We start from the raw sequence: 21,421 nt of genomic DNA on the forward strand, positions 1-21,421 counted from the left end.
TGCTGTGTGTCCCCAGTTATTATTTTTCTCTAACATGTTAAAGAGCAAAGTTAACAATGTACGTTATCTTTGCTCATTGAAAGGGGCGTGTTATGACGCCATCTGGCAACACCGCACCCGTCAGCTCTATATATAGGGGATAACCCCTTCCCTCTGGGTCAGTCTCTGTCTGCTCTTCATAGAGCACTGGTCGCGGGTGTATCCAATACACGTTGATCCAAGCCGCATCCTATTCTCTCATTCTAAGTTCATCACAGGATGGTTAAAAAATAAATCTTTATAAAGATTGAGATAAATAGGAAAGCAATTAGATGATAATTTTCCATATGCGAGCTCTTTTCCACTCCTTCCCGTTCAGTTAAAAACGGAATCATTTATAACGCCTTAACTGTCGATAAAAACACTTTGGATTTTACGTGAATCGATATCTTTCCTAAAGCTTGTTCCTTTTTCTGTATAATTGAATGAGAAAAAAAAAACGTAGAAAAGACCAAAAGAACAAGACACTTGTTTTATTCGTTTCATCGATCAAGCGCACAATTGTAATCAACCGACTGAAGCAAAAAAAAATATTATGGAATGAAATTGATTTTTGACTTTCCGTTTTATTTCATACGCCCATTCCGAGTAGAAGGAGCGTAATAGAAAATCGAGCATCGACGCCAACAGCCCAAAAATCGGGGCTCAAAATCTCCAGGTGAGCGCCATATGGTCGATATTGCCCCTTATGTTTTTCTTCTTCGTTTATTTGCTGTCCGTGTAGTTGGCACGGTGAATTTTTCAGTTTCTGTCTACATGTGTTATACATTTTCTGCTGTTTTAGAACCCAGCCAACTCTCCCCAACTCATTTATAGTTGGTGTGTGTATGTTCCACTTGATAGAAGCGCCAAGGCCAAAAAGGAGAAATAATCGATTCATCTGCCAGTGGAGGTTTTGATAGGTAGATAGATGTACAGGGGTGAGTCCCTATAGAAAACGCCTGTAGACACAACAACACGGTGTTGTTGTTGTGAATAGAAAAAATGAAGATAACACGACCGCGGGATTTTATTTCGTGCCCTCCATGGCGCGCGCTCGATTGTATATGGAGAGGTCCAATCAGATGGAAATCAAATATGCTACACTTTCAGAAAATCTATAGAAAAAACATTTTTAACGTGCTTATTGTTTAATATTGGATCAAATTCCTTTGAATTAATTGAATGGAAAAAAGGTTTAGAGGACCTTGTGTTCATCAGAGACATTACGTTCTTCCACCGAATTTTTTTATCTCGCGAGTGAACCACCAATTAGATAGATACACACTTTTGACTGTGCGTTAGGCAATCCATCGATACACGTGAGAGAAACTATGTGCGCTGGAGGAAGAATTTGCCCATTTATCTTGTACACAATCTGATAACGGAATATAAGAAAAGAAGTGGGACAAAATAATTTTTTTCAACGGACAATGGGAAAGAGAGTCTAGCGCTCTCCACATACCCGGCGGGAGCAATCAGCCCGGGTAAACAAATAGACTCCCTTATATATTATATAGGACATGTAAACTCCAAAAAAATGCGTCTAACCAAGTGTGAATTGAATTTTAAAAAGAGAACATCAATGGCCGAATAAGAAAATGTGTAAAAGATTATGAAAACTTTTTTAGGCAATTGAATTTGGCGGAGATTGTATTGGGAAAGAAAAGCCAATATGTTCATCAATAACACAATCGCGCCCGTCGGCGGCGCTTATTAGCGTGTTCATAAATGGCTATGTTAACACAGATAAATGTAAATCCTTACGAAAAAAGAAAGAAAACTTATACGGTGAGCATTGGGAACGGTGAATAACTCACACGAAGAACTTGTATTCATTCAATCATTCATGATGAAATCAATGTTAACCCGATAATTAAATGTATTTCTTGGTTAAGAGGGATGTCGACTAATCATCAAACTGAAGAATCTGCTTTCTTCAACCAAAATTGTTATCAAAATTATTTTTGAATATCAGACCGGCAATCAGGGCAAACGAATATTTCGTTTTCGTCAACAGCCGGAAACCCTACACATCTAATCATCCATAGTAAAATAATTAATCTAAACTTTAATAATTGGATTGATATAAACACTTACTTTTTATGAAACCATTGGTCACAAGCAGCTTCACACTTCACCAACATTGGCCTTCCTAGTGGCTGTAAAACAAGAACTGAAATAAGAATTTTACGCGTAACAAAAAAATAAATTACCTTTTTACATGGTTGAGATGCGCACTGCTGTTTTTGTTTAACACTTTTTGCAGGAGTTGCCGCTTGGTTATCTTCATTCACAGCTTTCTTCTTCTCGCCTCTTTCTGACTTGCTAATTTCACGTTCATTTGAAACACTTGCCGGAGTTTGGCCAGACTTTCCTACAGGCTTGTTAAAAGTTTCTGAAAGGTAAGCAGCACTTAAGCGTTGGACCAGGACCACAGGAGATCTCATTAAATGAAGATCCTGGTAAACATTTGGTGGGGTCTGGGCAACACTTTTGGGAATTTGGGTTAGGCTTCCTAAAGAATGCTGGTCAACAGTTTTTGGAACCGGATCCACACACGACGTAACGTGAGCAATACTTGTATGAACGTGTGCATTTGACGTGGTTTAAGAAATAGTTGCAGTGGTTTTGACAACACTTGCCCTGGTTTGAGCAAAATATGTCGAAGTTTGGGAAACACTTGCCGAAGTTTCGGCAACCTCTATAGGAATTTGGGTGGGGCGTTGTGGAGGCTGATTACTTTTCGGAGCGTGAGCAACACAGACAGAAGTTTGAATGGGGCGTCCTACAGTTTGTTCAACAGATGACAGAAAGTTCGTGCTTTTTTTCGATTCAATTGCGCCTCCAGACTTCTTTTTTCTCTTTTCTGGCATAAGAGAAGGGATGACAATTGGGTCTCCAAGTGCAACATCTGCATAAATAAAACATTACAATATGCAATATTTATAAAACAACTTAAAACGCAAGTCGTTACCTGATACACTAACTGGGATAGCATCGATATCTTTACCGTCAACGGTTTGCTGCCAATCATCAAACATACCCAAATAATTGTAAATATTTTGTTTTACATGTTTTGAAAACATCGGTCTATTCAATTTTAGATTACCCAACACAAACTGAGGGTTTAGCTCGCCTTCTTGTAACAAAACTCCTAATGGTTCCTGCATATGTATTAATTGAGCTACAACAAAGCAAATATGTTAATCTAAATAATATTTTCAACATCACCGAATTATTACCTTGGGCTTCATTTGAAAGAGTTACAACACCATCTGCTCCAACATTGAAAGCAAAATCAAAAATTGTGTTATTCTGGTCACAAACATCTGCTTCAGCGGTAGTAGTCTCCCCATGCTCTGTAGGTAGACTTATTCCATCAGCATTATCATCTACGGGATCACAATCATTATCACTATCAGCATGATTATTTTCAGCATTGTCTCCATTGTCAGACTCAGGAACATCATCTTGAAGAGTAGAAAACTTAGTCGCAGTGCTATGACACTGCTCTACTTCCACAGGTTCATTTGCTTTACGCTTTCCTGAAGTTAAATATATTATGAACAGTTGAAATAGTTAAATGAAAAGTAATCCTATTTACCTTCCATTAATGAAAATATTTTTTCCCAGTATTTTAAGAAGTTTTTTTAGTCTGACTTTTTTATGAGTTGCTTCGTTGTCTCTCTAAAACTCCAACATCCAGTGCTCCCAACACTTTCATTTGGGAATTTGGAAAATATCATAAACTGTGCATTAATATCTCTTGACATCTGATTTGCCTGTATAACAAATAATTAAATTAAGTTTAAAACCCAAACAACTTAACGAACAACCATACTAGGAAAAGAAGCCTTGACATTCTATGTTTGTTTGTGTTGAAGTTATTTGACTGTTTGTCTTTCCAATATGATCTAAATTTAGGCTTACTGAAGCCTTTCTTTAAGGTTTTTCGATCATCATTCTTTTTTATTTTTTCCTTCTCTGGTGAATTCATTACATCATAATTCTCAAGAATAGACGCCATTTTTCATAATCGTCTGTAATTGCATGGCCTACTTAATGGTTAAGGTCTGTAAACTTGTATCCCGTAGCATGAAGGCGAGAGGATCTGTCAAATTCCCTATCCTTTCCCCGGGCAAGACCCAATCAGAAGAAGAAAAAAAGAGGTTGCAACTTCGCCATCTGGCGTTCGATACTGCTATCTCGTTAGAATGGCTAGTTCTATCAAGTTTTTTACAGATTACTTTAATACTGAATTTACTGAAATAATTAAGTGAAGCATTTGAAAAACATCTTCATCATACTCATCTGGTGTATGATGTTGCTATATAGAAATACAATTATGATGAAAATATGAAAAAAATTGATAAAATTTTTTGTCGTTCCAGCCCTGACAGCTAGTGATAAAAATAGACCATAATACTTACAATTATCAAATAAAATGTGAAGCAGTAGAAAAAACATCTTCTTAATCCTTAGCTGGTGTATAATGTTGTTTCATGGAAATACAAATATGATCCAAACAACAAAACAAATTGAGAAACATTATTTTTAATCGTTCCAGCCCTAACAGCTAGTGATGTAAATAGACCATATAATACTTACAGTTATGAAAAAATGAAATGAAGCAGTATAAAACATCTTTGACAGATTGTGCATGACATTCTTTGATAGCAATATATGCAATCTTTCATATGTATAAGAAAAAAAAGGAAAATGTTGACGTTATCATTCTGAACATTATACAGTCATGCTATACAGAATATAACTTTTTAAGAAACCAGACAAAATGGAGCAAAATGAAAATAAAAATGGTAAAACCTGATCAAAAGCAAGAAAAATAAACAACTGCAGACGAATTCAGATAAAATGCAAAAAATTAATTTGACAGCTCTATGGGATATTTGAATTCTGGATTTAAAGAACTCAGTTAAGCAAAGTTTACTTGAAATCCAAGAATTAACTATGATTTTAAGAGCTTATTTCTGTTAAACTGTTAAGAAATCTTCCAAATAAATTCAAAATAAAAGAGGAAAACAAAGTAAAAGAAAAAATATTTGTATGAAAATACCCGGCTAAAAACACAAAATGGCTGACCAGGTTTTATTACAGACAGCCGACGTTACGAAATTAACAATCGACTAGTCGATAAGTATTGATCTAGGTAGTGGAAAAGGTGACGGCGCAATTCGTCCATACTTATAGACGTCTTCTGTGACCAACCTGAGAAATGACGAGGATAGACTGACAGTAGTCTTTGACTATGACGAATATTCCTTTCGTACCCTCAAAACTGTAATCAGCCGCTTCTATAATGATCTTCTACTGGATCCTTTCATCACTGAAAGAACGGAAAAAATTGGCTGCCCTATCCCCCCAACCCCCCTAGGTTAGCGTTCAGAATTAGCCCATCACTCGGTTCCAAAGTTGGACCGACTTACAAGCTCGGCTAGCTCCATCTATTTCTCAACAAAAGAAATAAGCAAAGCATTTTTTTTCTATACCCTAACCTATCCTGACCTAAACTAACCTAACCCATTTTTCCTATTTTTTCCCCTTTTTCCAAATCAGTAAGGGATATAACCGATATCAAAAAGAAAGCAGTTGATAGACAACGGATCATTTTCGTTTTCAAAACCTTACCTAACCGAACCCAACAAAACCATCCAAATTGGGAACTGGGGCATCTAACTCCGGCAACCCTGCATTATTCAATTCTGGGGCTTGGTCTTGAGGACCATGAAACCCGTCAATATCCAATCTGGCCAGGCCAACCCTAGGCTGTTTCATTTTACACTTTTTTTTGAATTTAGCGGGGGACGTTTAATATATCTTGCGCCTAGGTAAAAAAATACATTCCGTGAAAAAAAAATAAATAAATATTTTTAGCACCCGCGCCGACAAAAAAAACTTAAAAAACGTAACAAAATTTGCCTTTTTTTTTACAAAATCTTGGGTTCAATCAAATATTTTCAACCCGACGCTTTATATGTGATTGATTATCATGTAATGAATAAAAGTATCAAATTTCGCTAAAAAATAATCACTTTAAAGACTTGCGCCATGAAACATATGACATATGGCACCTAAGCGCTATAGAACATATGAAAGTATTGTCAAAGCTGAGATTGTTTTTTTACGTCAGTTGGTTATCATGGCTTTTTCATTAAGAAACAAGGATTGCCTCATTGGTTAAAGTCATCGTAAAAGTTTAGCTAATGCTTCAAAGTTGCCTATAAAAGGCGTTTTTTTGGCTCTCTTCAAGGGTATTCAGGACGAAAAAAGGTCAGCATATTGATATTTGTCGTGAAATCTTTGCAGAACTTAAAGTTGTTTGGGAAAGAGCTGGTATCCCAATTAAGGCGGATAATACCTGTGTGAATGACATTAAAATTTACACCACAGTTGGAAAGCAATTTTAAAGATACCAGTAGAAAACAGAAAAAAAGATTTCGCCCAAGATAAAATTGTTTTCTTTAAAACGAGTCTCCACGAATTATTGGATTTGTCTCCAAAAGATGTCGAACAAAAGTTAAAAGCTTCTCACAACCCAAACGCTGCAGTTGATTTCAAATTTTTACTCGCACAAAGAGAAGTTCCACAACGGGGATTCATGGACAGAGTAGACGAAAAAGATATTGAAAGAGCTTCTAGAAAGCGAAAGAATTCTTCGACTCCAACCAATGTAAATAGAGCCAATGAATCATCGTTTTTGAGTGAGGAATCTGAAATTGTAGATTCCTCTTCATCAGGAGAAACATTTCGTGATCTATCTCGTACTCCACGACCTGATTCCGTTACTCTTGAACTTCCCGCAAATTCACTGTTGAAAGCAACCGGTCAAGCAGCTGATGCTCGCAATCTAAGTGTTAGAGATCACGTCGCTATCGTCGCTTCAACTATTACAGCTGGAGGTGGAGATCTTCAACAAGTAACTCTATCTGTGGCAAGTGCGTCTCGCCAAAGAAGAGCAAACAGGCGTGAAATTTGTCCGCGGATAACTGAACAATTTTAAAAGCCTAAATTTGTCGTAGCACATTGGGATTCCAAATTAATCAAGTTCGTATAAAATTTTTATGTATAAAAATTGCGCAGATGTAGCCTAACAATGCTCGTATGTTTTACTTTTTATTCAGGTATCTAAGTGGATTACTTGATGACAGAATTGTGATTTTGATTAGCGGATTCCCGCAACTTGAAAGTCCTAAACTGCTTGGAGTTCCAAAAATAACCAATTCAACTGGTAGACAGCAGCACGATGCTGTAGTTAGATTGCTGGATAAATTGGGTTGTGTTTAAAGAAGTTGTTGCTCTCGTGTTTGACACTACCAGTAGTAATACTGGGCGCTTCCAAGGAGCTGCAACGTCCATTGAGAAAACTTTAGGTCATGCGGTTTTGGGGTTCGCTTGTCGCCATCATGTATTTGAAATTCATATACAACACGTAGCAGAATCAATATGCGGAAAACGTAACACCCCGTCTGAATCTATCTTCAAGCGGTCTCAAAAGGATTTTCCTGAATTGAACCAAGATATACAGCTGAAGGAATTAAATAACCTCGTCTTCCCTATAACTTTCAATTAACACGCATTGCATTATCATCAGGACTTGATTCTTTTTTATTCGGAAGGCGACAGCGAAATGCAACAACTTGCCGATGAAGTGATTGAATGGGGCAGTGAATTAATAGAAAATGATACATTCCCTCCATCAGATTACCTCGAGTTACTCCAGTTAACAGTTATTTTTCTCGGAGGTTCGGTATTCCCATTTAGCATACGAAAACCAGGTAGTATTAAACGAGAACAACATAATAGGATAATGTAAAAAATTAAATAATCATCATTAGGTGCGCATCATCAAGCGTATGCAATTTTTTTTTTTAAATCCAGTTGATATCGGAACGTTTTGAAATTACAGTAGAAGAAACCAGCAATGTCCATAAAATGGCGAATTTCATTGCACTTTTCCATACTCGTCCATTTATCCAATCAAGACTTGCATCGTTAGCTCCCGCAGTAGACCTGAGGTATCTTTCAAAGATGAGTTGGTAAAAAAAAAGATGAAACAGTGGGAAATGTCGCAATCAAATTTATTTGTAACCACTCATGGTACCTTACGGAGGAGTTAATTGTATTTAGTTTTTTTGATGAAAGTCTTCCGAATGCATTGAGGGAAAGTACGGTCAAACAACTGCTAACTTTCAATCGTTCCAAAGATATTCCTCCCGGAAAACCTAAATTCCCATTAATTAACCCTAATGAGATTGATTACCCAAATCAACAAAATTTATTTGTTGGTGCCAAAAGTTGGCTTCTCTTTAATCTTCTCAACATTGACGGTGAGATGCTTGACTGGATGCAAGTACCAGTAGTTTATTGGGAAAAAATGAGCGGATACCGCAAATTAAAGGAAATCGTGAGCGCTTTCGAGGTCGTAACTGACTGCGCAGAAAGAGCGATCAAAATGATAACCGATTTCAAGGATGCTACTACTAATGTGGAGGAGCAGGAGTTTCTTTTACAGGTAGTAGAAGAATATAGAAAAAGATTTAATGTCAATAGTAAATCTAGTCTAGGTAAAGCATAAAGTTGTACCTCCTGCACTGCCGTAAAATACAATCACTAATAATTATTTTCATGGCGCAAGTCTTTAATGTGATTATTTTTTTGCGAAATTTGATACCCCTATTCATTACATGATAATCAATCACATATTAAGCGTCGGTTTGAAAATATTTGATTGAACCCGAGATTTTGTAAAAAAAGGCAAATTTTGTTCCGTTTTTTAGTTTTTTTGTCGGCGCGGGTGCTAAAAATATTTTTTTAATATATTTTTTTTCACGGAATGTATTTTTTTACCTAGGCGGAAGATATATTAAACGTCCCCCGCAAAATAAAAAAAAAAGTGTAAAATGAAACAGCCTAAGGCCGCCTGCAAATGTCCCATCCGTTCACGATAACGGAAGTGGATTTTGCAGGCCCATTTCCATTAGAGTCGCCGGCAAATAGCGGCCCCGGGACGAAGGTATTCGTGTGTCTCTTCACATTCGCCGTAACGAGAGCAGTTCATCTCAAAGTTACGACCGACCAGGAGATTTCCACATTTATCTTCGCACTGAGACGATTCTTCGCGTGGAGGGAGTACAATAGGGCGCTCTACTCCGACGACGCGGGAACGTTCACATTGGCATCTAAATACCTGAGAACAGCCTATAGAGACAGCCGGATGTTTAACACGCTGGTTGATCTCAATATAAAATGGAGATTCTCACCGAGTCTAGCGGATTCTGGGAAAGAATGGTGCAGACCGTAAAACGGCTGCTGTATAAGACTTACGGGAGTGATTGTATGGAGTACGACTTCTTTCAGACGGTGTTGACGGAGATTGAGGAAACCATCAACACGAGACCGTTGACTTACGTCGTGGAAGATGACACGAAACCGCTTACGCCCAAGCAATTGGTGACGGGTTACCGGCAGCAGCAACATCACCCGGTAGATGACGAGGGACCGGGTACTCGAGTACTCGGACCGGGTGACACTGACAAAAAGGAAAAGAATCAGAAGAAACTTGCTGGCTCAGTGGTAAAAGGATTTTTACACGGAATCTGTGATGGATTTGGAGCAGTTTCACTGCCCAACTACGAAGCATGTCAAGGAGATAGAGCTGGGACAAGTCATGTTGATACACGACGAGTCAGCCAAGAAAACGAGGTGGAAGACCGGGAGAGTAGTGAAACTAATCCCGGGAATAATGGAAAGACGAGATGAGTGAACGTACTCATTGCAGACAAGTTCAGAGTTAAAGGGTCGATCATGATAACGAGAGACCCAAAGAGTTTGTACCCGTTAGAGCTCCACGCGGGCAAAATCGATGACGACCACCGGAACACAGGACCCTACGAGAACAGTGAGCTTTCGCGAACTCAGTTAGAACGTGGTCTAACGGGGGGAGTGTCGGAAATTCTGACGGATGATGTAAATGCCACATGGCTCAACAAAGTATCAATAGTATTCTTAGTCTTAATAATACTTACAATCCAAGTAGAATAATTTATGTTACACACACAATTGGTAAGTAGGATCTGGACCTATTTATCTTGCATTGGAGCTTGATAAAAACAGAGCACAAGATTACAAGCAGATAAACTTATATCCTCCTAGGTTAGAATCTCAACGAACGGCGCACGTCGGTGACGATCTTCCTTCGTCTTGCTCCATTACACACAGTTGGTTCTGCAACCCCCTTGGTTTCCGCAACCAACCAGTTGTGCGCATCTGGTTGGTATTTATAAAGAATCACAACACAAATACTACAATACTTAAATCGACAATAGGTTGTGACAACTTCCGGTGAATCTACTTAACGATGTCTGGTTGCGCAACCTCACCTATCCGGCTCATGTCGAAGAGATGTGCTCGAATTCGATTGGCAAATCATTGGAACGCAGTTGCGTTATTTCCTCTTTCCATACGTTCCAAAGCTTTTAAATTTGCGACTCTTAAGACGTCACGTCTGCCAAATGATTGCTTCAATCTCTTCAGGGCCTCTTTGTAGGCTGACTCTCCACTCTCCAACGTCATAACCGTCATTTGGCAGTCTTCCGTCAAATTCCATTTTAGATTCGCCAATTTTTCACCGGGGGACTTTGTTGTATCATGAACTAACACCTTGAATAAGTCGATCCAACATTACCGGTCAATTGGATCTCCTCCATAAAATTAGAAATCTGCCGATCTAAACTTGATCGGCTGTTGTGGAGAGACTTTTCCTCTACCTGCTACATAATCTTCAATCCAGCTATCTGGTGTCTGGTTTTCTTCTGGATGATTGGGTGGTAATGTGTGAAACCAATGTTCTACCTTTGTTCGCCTTCCAGTCCCGTCTTCAGCTGGGGAAACTGGGTGCTTAAACTTCCATTCGTTGACTTCCAGCTTCTCCAGGTCAATATCCAAACGTTCCGTTTCTTGCTTGGCCAACTTGTTCTTTTCTTTAGCCTTTTCAAATTCCACTTTCTTCTTCTTCTCCCCTTCATCCAACTATTTCAGCTTCCTCTGAGTTTCAGTTGGTGGACCCCTGTGTCTGGAGCGAGAGCTTTTTACGCTTGTAATAGAGAAGGCTGTAGAGGAAGAGGCGTTTTTCTGTGACACCCTGAAAGCCTTGATGGCGTCGGCAGTATTTTCTACCTTTCGTATGCTTACGTATGCTTATGATCGAGTTGCTGGGTTGATCATAAGCAATCAATTGTCAGTGCATTGATAATCGATTGAGTTAATCGATTATTAATATGAATCTCAATTGTCAGAAAAACAATCGGAAATCTTGTTAAAGTGCGTTACCTTTTAAGTCGCAATTTTACAAGATTATGCTGGGTAATCCTGAAAAAGTCCCACTCCTCGATCCGGTCTGACTCATTGAAAAAATGTGGATTCGATCCTTGCCGATCCACCGTTTTTCCGGGTGGGTTTACTCGGGTGGCCCGATAATGCCTGAGCATTGCCAAGCCCGACTCGTTCCTATTACAATAATTCGTCAGTCACGTCTGATACAACTGATTTAATTGCCCAATATGAAACATACAAAAGTCCTCAGGTTAATTCCTACATTGGAAATGTGCTGGTCAGACTGTAATGGGTGGTGCACAAATATTTGTGGTTGGCATCCGTCCGCTAGTTACGTCGGCTGCCCGGATATGAAATGATCACCTACTAGTAAAAGAGAGGAAAGTTGATTCAGAGCTAACTTAAGTTTCAGGTACAGTATCCTGCACAAAATTTCGAACACTGATTTAAATTTTTAAAACAACCTATTGGCACGGTAACGTGTGTTTTGTTTGTTTTTCTTTCAGAGGTAGGGTAGGCGGGGTGATAAACATGACAGGGCAAGGTAGGGTAAGTCTAGACCATATTTTTTATATGCCTTAAGGTATTACGTTTCAAGGCAAGTAACAGGTCGAGTCATTTTATAACCCCCCATCGTGGTGTGTATTTTAAAGCGATTATTGGAAACGTGGGGCTTGGGCTATGCAATATGGATTTTAACAATTTAGGTTAATTTCTAGCTGCTTGTGCATAATTTTGTCGTTTCCGATGACGTATGTTACGTTACTTGCCTTGCGTTACTTATACCACACTGTCCTGTCGTGTCCATCACCCCGACTACCCTAACCCTTAAAAACAAAAAAACCAAAGACGTGTTACTCCGCCAATAGGTTGCTTTAAAAAATTAAATCGGTGTTCGGATTTTTGTGCAGGATACTGTACTTTTATCTCACTGTCGGGTAGAGTTAAGTAGGAGTAGCGGCGCTGTAGCTGGGAGAGAGTAGGCTGGTACCGGAGCTGAAAGACGGCAGTCGGGAGATATGATACGACACAACGAGTTGATGCACTGAATTGTTTATTCTCCTCGGTAATCAGCACGGAATTTTAACACGAACAGCAGGAAACTACGTTTTCGACTACCACACACGGCAACTATAGAAGGACTGACCCGGGGGACAAAATTTATTAGGGTTTCATACCGCATGTTTATCTGGTGACGCTAAAGTTAGCGTGGGTTGTAAAAACATAAAAAACACAAGCCACCAGTTCATGAAGGAATGTGAACTGGTGTGATAAAGAAATACGGTAAAGTGATAGAGTTGAGTCATTGACACCTAGGTCAAACGAAACATAGCAATAAAAGTGATAGCGGGGTAAAGAAAGTCAAGTGAGGGGGGGAGAAGCACTTCCCCCAACAAAATTTGAAATAAACAATTTAATTTAAAATCTTTTAACTAAAATTAAGAGTCCTTAGATGACTCCCTTTCCTGGGAGATTGCTACCTGCAATCGGTTCCATGTGGCATAACGATTGGTATCCGAGGGTCATTTGTTGCTTCCTTCATCTGTCCTCGGAGGGGTCGATTGTTGCCAATATTCTTCTTCCTCACTCCACGCGTCAACTCCTGAACCTTCCCACTCTATGGTTGGGTATCTGTACTCACGGTTCTTTCTGATGGGATTTGATACGTGCGTTCGACGTAACGTGCTGTTGCCAGGTCCTCTTTGTCCGAGCCCAAGGAGTAGTGGCTGCTAACAAAGCTGACGTAGTATTTTTCACCACGAAGCCTCGCGATGCTGTCGTTTAGCGCGGCAACATCTACGCCCCTTTTTTGTAAGTCACTGGCCGGTGACAAATAGTATGGTGAGGCACTGTCTTCAATGGCGTGTCTCCACCCGGATTTAGGATAAGAGTAAAGGTGCCTGATGAGAAGGAATCTTCTTCCCCGGGGTCATCCACCGAGAGTAGAGAGGCGTCATTAGTGTCACATGAGACGTCTGCGTCGTACATCACCTCGTCGCCGTAGGGATTATCCACGCAGTATAGGATATCCTCGTTGTTGTCGGGTAGGCCACGAAAAAAAACACGTCTTTGAAGTCGAATGAGTAGTCTGCACCATACAAAATGTCCTCTTAGTCTGTGTCGGATATCCAGATAGCTTGGCCACGTTTTTTATCTTCCCGGTCATCCATGGATGGAAACGGAAGGTTTGGAGCCTAATGGTAGAGTTAGGTGAAAATTAAGGTAGGTCTGGTATGAAAGCTGACGGGTTAGGGTATAGTGGTTCGGTGTAGTTAGAAGAACATTGCATAGGTGACATTCACGGTGATTTTATACTATCTAATTTTACCCTAAGGGGTTACAGTATTACAGGGAAGATAGCCTAGGTGGAGGGTAATCAGACGAGGTGGGGGAAGTCGGCTTGTTGTTTAGTGGAGAGAAAGAAGAACCCATGCTTTTTGTTGCTGCGCGAGGCGAAGTGAATATGCGATGGGTTATCCGAGGTGTGGTTGATGAATCAACACTGGTCTTGCCGTGGCATTATATCCGGCTGGTGTTGGTGGAGTCGGGATGTTGACGATAGTTACCAGCGCAATCGGAGCGGGGCCAGGGTCCCATTTCGATGTCGCGATGGATAGATTAGGGGGAGAGGCCAACTGCAGGGGTCGAATTATCTTCGGTATGGGGTGTAGAGCCACAAAAGCGAACTCAACCCGTAGAACCAAAAAGCCAAAATGATAGGACACCGAAGTTCTAAAGCCAGTATCCGATTCTGGCCATGACCGAGATGTCTAGTGCTTGCCCCGGTTGGACAAGGACGGTATTTATATAGTGCTCCCCGGATATTTCGGTAACGTAGCCCATTTGAATATATGCAAGGATATCAGCCATAATTTTGGAGGTACCTAGGGTGTGAGAGTGTATCGGGGGTGCAATTGAAAGATCATTCCTAGGGAGTTCTGAATTTCAAGTGGCGCTCTATCCATCAGGCGGCGTCCGTGATGATGCCTTCAACACGATTTACAACCTCGCTTAAAACACAAGCAATTCAACTCATTCAAGACACTCACAATCGACAAGGCAGAACTGGCCGCAATGACTGTCGAAAAGAATCAAACAGGTGTACTCGTACAAACGGCGTGCAGCTCACCCAACATTCCAAGCAATCAGAATGAGTTAGCGGGGGTAGTAATATCATCATCATTTGCCCTCTGGATGCTATAGTCGCCGCGTCTATGGAGCCTTCCATGGGATACGCTTTGTGGAACGCTTCCCAGATACGGTTAGCGTAGCTACGCATAATTTCTTCTGGTTCCCTTTTCATGTTGTTGAATTCGACATTCATCTGGGACCTTGTCTCGGTTGAGTTGTAAAATCTTGAGCAATCTTCCTTCACGGCTGAATACTCCTGCGCTAGGATGGGGTTGTCTAACTTAAAGTTGTCAAAATCCAATGCAGCCTTTCCATAGAGCTTTGAGCGTATTACATGGATTTTACGCGTTTCTTTGAAATCTTTAAGTCGAGTGTGTTTTCGACATGAACTGATTGGTCATTGAAACGGCCAGACCTTTGTCTATCACAAAGATAGCTACCGAACTGGAGGCTTGTATCGCCTGTTCTTGTTGCGCTGTCCTAATCTTATCGTCTAAGGTTACATTCGTTTGGGTTATAAATAAAGGACAGTTGGGGCTCGGGTTTCCTAAGTGAATGGCGGTTGGTGGTTTAGCGTTTGTCCAGTTAGGATTTTGTTGCCCTCTCGACATCATCTGCGGTTTTACGGGAGTAGAGACTACAAAACCTTAAGGGGCATAGATTCGGGAAGGTTTCTCTAATGCGGTGAATGGGGTTGTGGGAGTTAGTTGATCGGGGAGTACATTATAACCCAGCTGCGGGACCGAGAATGGGGTGACCCCTGCAGCGCCGATGACGGTCGTACGGTCGAGGGCCCTTGTAGTGTGTGCGTAGATGGTGCTACTCTGGTTTGCTCCGCTTGTGTGAGGGTTAGGGTGGTGTTTATCACCGTCTTCATCTCTATATCCGTTTTCTAAAGATGCGTTAGCTTCCTTTCGCATGCTTCGACGAAAGTGCTTGACTAATTTGGGAACCATTTGCATGCCGCCATTCCATAGACGGGAAGTATTGGCGTGAAAGACACCTTCTGGTTTAACGGTCTTTCCCGACGAGAAACAGGGGAGACCGGATACTGGGGGTGAGCTGGTTAAAGTATGGGGCAAGGTGTTGAATGTGACTTGATGGGCAGCAATTTTATCTGGTAGTTGTTCGCTTTGTATAGAATCTGTGTGCTGTCCGGGGCTTAGCTCAGGTTGTTCGGGACTATAGGGTGCCGGTTTCACGAAATAAAAATCCGGTGTTGGGAGGTCAACCAATCGTTCTTCAACGTTGTGATGTGGTTGGTCTGGATCTATCTTTCTAAGTGGAGAGGGGGTTAGGGCATCAGCAGACGAAGGGGAGAGGTTACCACTGTCTTACGATCTGGGTAGGACTAGCGTATACCCCGTCCGAAGATTTAAAAATTCGAATAGGTCAGCGGGAGTGTCTAGAGAGCAGGGTTTTCTATCTTTTAAAAAAGTAAATATAAAATACCGACAAGATAAGATAAAATCGATGCCTTTTGATGTATTCTCACAAAATGTCAATAAATACCTTATCTTATCTGTATCTTCCCTAAATCATGTAAAAAAATATAAATATAAGATATCGATACTTGCATATTTACGTTTGTACTAAATAAATCAGGTAAAATAAGATGAGATACGAAATAAAAGTGGTGGATTTGTGGTGCCACAACTCCACATCCATGAAAATTAATTCAAGTAAAAGGCTAGGGATGCTGTTTAGTATTTTTAGCGTTTCTAGTGTCAAGAAAATATGTAAACTTGGGTGATTCAAATGTGGATATGGGGATAATGGATAAACTAGGGATGATTAATTATTTATAAAGACTGGAGAAGACGCAGAATGTCTTAAAGTGTAGTATTCTAGAACATTTCCTGAATTGGAAAAGTGTTACTAGGGTAAATAAATCAAAAACCACCTTTTTTCCTATCTCCCCTTGCAATCGAAACCCCCCTGGATTTTTTTAAATTTTGCAACGCAGCATCCGAAACTGGTCTATACATCAATAAACATCAATAAACATGAAAAAACATAAATAAAATATATATTCAGAAAAACTAATGAACATTAACAGTGTCCACAACAAAAAAAAAGGAGAAAAAAAGGAGAATAATAAACAAAGAAACACGGATGGACCTGTAAACAAAAGAGAGAAAAAAGAGATCAATGGATGTAATGAAAGTAAGAAAAAAAAAAAACACTCAGTTGCCTCTTTTCCGTGAAAAAAAAGAAAAGGAAAAATAATGTCTATCATATTTACACCTAGTTTTCAAATGAAATGTAGTTCTTATGTGAATTCAATTGTCAGTGCATTATTACTTTATTTCGATTGCTTACCTTACGAAATGTTTTTATTGTCATGTTTTTCTTTTTCCCTATGACTACCTAAAAGGAATATTTAGAAAAACTTACCTTTACGTTAAACACTGTTTGAAATTTACACTGTATCCATATATGTGAGTGAATACTCAACATGGTATTACACATCACAGTAGACACTTTACACACTTTACACATTTGTACTAACAAATCTACACGTAGTTTGACACAACGGAAAAAAAAACAATTCAAACACCAAACACCAAAAACAAACAAAAAAACAAAAATAACAAACAAACAAACAAACAAAAAAAAACAAACAAAAAAACAACACAAAAATACCTTGGCTTTCAGCACGACTGTGTTGCTTGTCAGCTCTAACCCACTTCCCTCTAACCCCAAGTCCCTAAACCATTGGTTATCCAGATTCTGCTCCATGGCAGCATTTAACTTCTTTTTGAACTTGCAGTGGTTCTCCAGTATTTCGACTTTTTTCATTTTGAAAATAGTCAATTAGCTTAGGCCACGTCACTGCCGGAACAATTGGAATGGCATCACGGTATTTTTTCCAAAGATTTTCGTCAATCCAGTTTGGATCATCAATTTTTAACGACGACAAAAGCTCTAACAACTGATTCTTTGCTATCGGTTCAAGATTTTTTGAAAATATTGAAAGTTCAGGCATTGTAAACTACACCCATTACAAAAATTGTTCAATTTTATTCGTTTCCCACCAAAAATACTAAAATTGCCAATGCTTTTTTGTTTGAGGTTGCACCAAACTGGGAGAAAGACCAATCCAAGATGGCAACCTCGAACCACTCTATAGCAGCGACACCACTAGCTGCCACATCCAACGCGAAAAATAAATATTTTATTTTCCTTTCCTTGCTATAGCTTTTCCCAATGTTCCAACGTGAAAATATTTTAAGTCTTTTTTTTGCCATCGGCAATCTATTCTGGATTATTCCCTTTTTATTCCCCTCCATATTTCCCCCATTCGCACTTCCCCCATGTATTGGACTTGCGCGTGACCTTGACCGCGCCCCACTTTTACCGTTACATTTTTAACTGTTTTATTTCTTGTCCGCGCTTGTATTCGAGTAAAATTTTCGTACTCCTTTCTTTTCCATAATTGAGATCTTTTTCTCTTCTTTCTAATGATAACAATTTTGTCCCAAAATACTGCGCTCTTCTAGTAGGAAACTTTGTTAAATTGAAAGGCCCTATTTCCCCTATATCTTCTGCCGTGGTACCGTTAAGGTATAGCCGACGGAAGGTCTTTAACCTTTTAAAGCTATCAGAATATTTCCTCTTTTCTTTCCCAAATTTCTTCCTTTACGTTTATAGTTACTCTTTTATTATTCCAATTTATTAAGTTTTAAGAAACCCACATGATAAAGTAGAATACTTGGCCATAAGGTTGTTTTCATTTTTATTTTTCCCTGTATTGTGTCCCCTATGTTTTCGCGTGTAGTAATGTCGTCAATACCATTTCTACTGCTATTATTTCTTTTCTATCTACACACGCGCGCATTTCAAACAACTGTATGTGATTGCGCTGAACTATCAAATATGGGAATTATTCAATTTTCCGATGCTGACCGCAAGCCGAAAGTGAATACTACGAGTGCTGTTTCAGTGAGATATGTTGTCTACAGTGATGAACGCGCCGCAGTGAAATTTCCGGGTTTTATTTGTGCAAAATGGAGAAATATTCACCACGGGACTATGAACTTTTTCGGTCAAACAGTGATCGTGCCTGAGAAAATTCCTATCGACACAACAGCTTCTGAGTGCTATAACATGATCAACATTAAAAGTTGCGGAGGATATGAAATTATTCTTTCGGACGATAAACATGTATTTTCGCATGAACCTCGATCTGACGGTTACTGGATGCGAACCGTCGATTGGGAAACTCTCAATTGTGCGCTTGAACAAGTACAACTGTTTCAACAAGTGGAAGATGAAGATTTTCCAACACCGATGGGAAAAGCTTCCGCAACCGCTGGAACCTTATCTAACAACCATTTAACTTTAGTTTGGGATACAACATAAACCCATAAGATTCAACATGAACTACGTACAGTTGAATTTGGAACCGGAACTCTTATGATGAAAACGGAAAATGAAAAATATTTCCGCTTTTTGGACGACGATCGTCAACTAGATTTTCATTTGACTCTTCAACCACCTTGTACTCCAAATCAACGAAATTGCAACAACCGAAAAATGACTTTTAAAATGGTCGACCAATTCAAATTAATTTTGGTAACGTGGCACATCGTCGATAAGTCTCTACCACTCACCGCTGAGTCGGCGGCCATCAAGGAAAAGGCCCCACCAAGCGTCACTATGGAAACCACCTCGCCATCTAGTGACCCAGATTAGGATAGATTGGCTAATTAAACAATATATTCAAGATCGTGCTATTGATCGTGAAAATGAATTAGCGCGTATGTTACAAACAATTGAATTTGATGTTCGCAAAGCTAAAAATGAACGAGCAATGATCACCGCCCAATATAATGGTTGGCTTGCCGCTTCACTATTAAAATTACCTCGGTGCGCAAAGTTACAAGCTTTTGGACATACCGCCGTAGTGATTCAGTGTAAAGTCGTGAACGCCACATTTGAAACCGTGATCACGCCTTTTGGACCACAACCAAAATTTAACAATTATACCATTAATCTTGATGGTTGGGAATTAGTGAAATTTTCCCCATGCTATTGGACAAATGGTTTTGTCCATTTCAACGATAAACTTTACGCCTTTCGCAACAACACTTGGACAAGGATCGACCCAAATATTGTACTGCCGGAGCGTACATTGGCTCATTCTTTTCTCTATGAAGACTTGAAATCCTTCGACTATGACCATCGCAGCAATCCAGCCTATAACGACAATTTACTCAACCACATGAACGTTGTAGCTGACATCGTAGCCGCCATGAATGAACAATCACCTGCTGATTTTCCATTGAATCATCGTCCTCATGCAGCTGATGTTCTATTGACAGCAGCGGGAGTCGAGAGATATACCAACTGGTGGGAGATCATCAAAATCTCTTTGGTCATCGCCATCATTTCCATTTTTTCCCTCATCGTCTTACGCATTTGCTGCTGTCTCGGTCTCTTCGGTATTTGCTGTCCTCCAATCGAATAAGTTAAAACTTCTCATCACGACCGCACCGCTACTCATGCAGCCTGATTACGGGACGTAATCTTGCACCACCCGGAGCGATGTAGCGAAGGCCTACAAATATATTTACTCAACACGCCCAAATTTTACTGTCTTATATTTACTCCCCTTTTCACTTATGATATCCGTCTTTTTCCCTATGTTAACGTTTACAATTCGTACTGTATTTCATGCTCATTTCCTTGAAATGTTGTTTGTCAATCCAGAGATGAAGTCATCGACGCTTTTAGCTGACCTCGATGAACACCTGCAACTGACGTATGTGCGATGCGCATATCGCACAATAAATAAACAACCGGTTGATTGGTTGCATACACGTCACAATCAATCTCTTAATAAAACATCTTTTGATTGGTTGCCCGTGCCGAGTTGCAACAGGCGATCAGCGTCTGTGACCACTCCCGAAATGCGAGGTTTCGTGATGAACCCACATTTCCGACAAAAAAAGTCCTTCGGCAATTTCCACAACGTTTAGACGCGGAAACTCTATCAGTGCAATTCTTGAATTTGCTAGAGTCTTTTCACAGTTCTGAAACGTTTAGTAGTCGAAATTGTTGAGTGGTAATTCTGTGAGTTAATTCGTGCACTTGTCTCTTTCCTTACTCTTAGACTTTATGTCGTGCTTTTCTCCCTTTTGAACTGTCTGTCTCCCCCGCGTCCCGCTCTCGCTACCACATGCCGCTTCGTATCGTTTTACCAACGTGCGCTCCCACAACGCTTGCGCTACATCGGTAAGCTTCCAAATTGCCCTTAATCTGTTTGTCATTATGGTTTGGCTCGTTATTTCCTTCCTTGTCATATTGTATGTCATTTTCCGTGTAATTCTTATGGCTTTAGTCAAGTAAAATACACGTCTATCGTTGTGGGTAATTTGCCTCCGAGTTCACTTAAATTCCAATCCCAAACAACATTTAATTCTTTGTTATACTTTACCCTACAAAGGGATGTATTACACTAGCAAATGAATGTTTTATAGTAATAGGGTATATCTTAATATACAGTCATCAGAGAAAGTTTCTTTAGCAGGCAAGTGGGTCTACATCTTTTTATTACTTTTTGACCGAAGGGATAGTATGTGGCCTACCGCAACTCTTTATGCTATACATTTTTCGGGGGTTTCTTCTTTAGCTACTTTAGCGAATAAACCGATGTTAAATATGTCTCTGTTATTAGCTGACAAACCGATCCCGCATCTTATTCGCCTTGTTATTAGGGCTCCAATCGCTAATAGTCAAATTTTTTTAGCTGTTGAGTCGCTAATAACAAGGCGAAATAATATAAATATTTTTAGATACTTGAACCTATTTGCTGTTCCAACCTAATAATTTTATTAGCTGTTGCTAATAACAAGGCGATATCATACAAATATTCTTAGATTCTTGAATCTATTTGCTGTTCCAACCGCTAACA

The 21,421-nt window shown here is 39.7% G+C and overlaps 2 pseudogenes; one reads left to right on the top strand and one right to left on the bottom strand.

Annotated features, from left to right (window-relative positions):
* Positions 1-1,979: 1,979 nt before the first annotated feature.
* Positions 1,980-3,745, bottom strand: LOC116926928 (annotated as a pseudogene).
* A 2,433-nt stretch (positions 3,746-6,178) lies between these two features.
* Positions 6,179-8,614, top strand: LOC116926927 (annotated as a pseudogene).
* Positions 8,615-21,421: the final 12,807 nt, after the last annotated feature.

The sequence above is a fragment of the Daphnia magna genome, linkage group LG2, assembly GCF_020631705.1.
Source record: "Daphnia magna isolate NIES linkage group LG2, ASM2063170v1.1, whole genome shotgun sequence".
Lineage (NCBI taxonomy): Eukaryota > Metazoa > Arthropoda > Branchiopoda > Diplostraca > Daphniidae > Daphnia > Daphnia magna.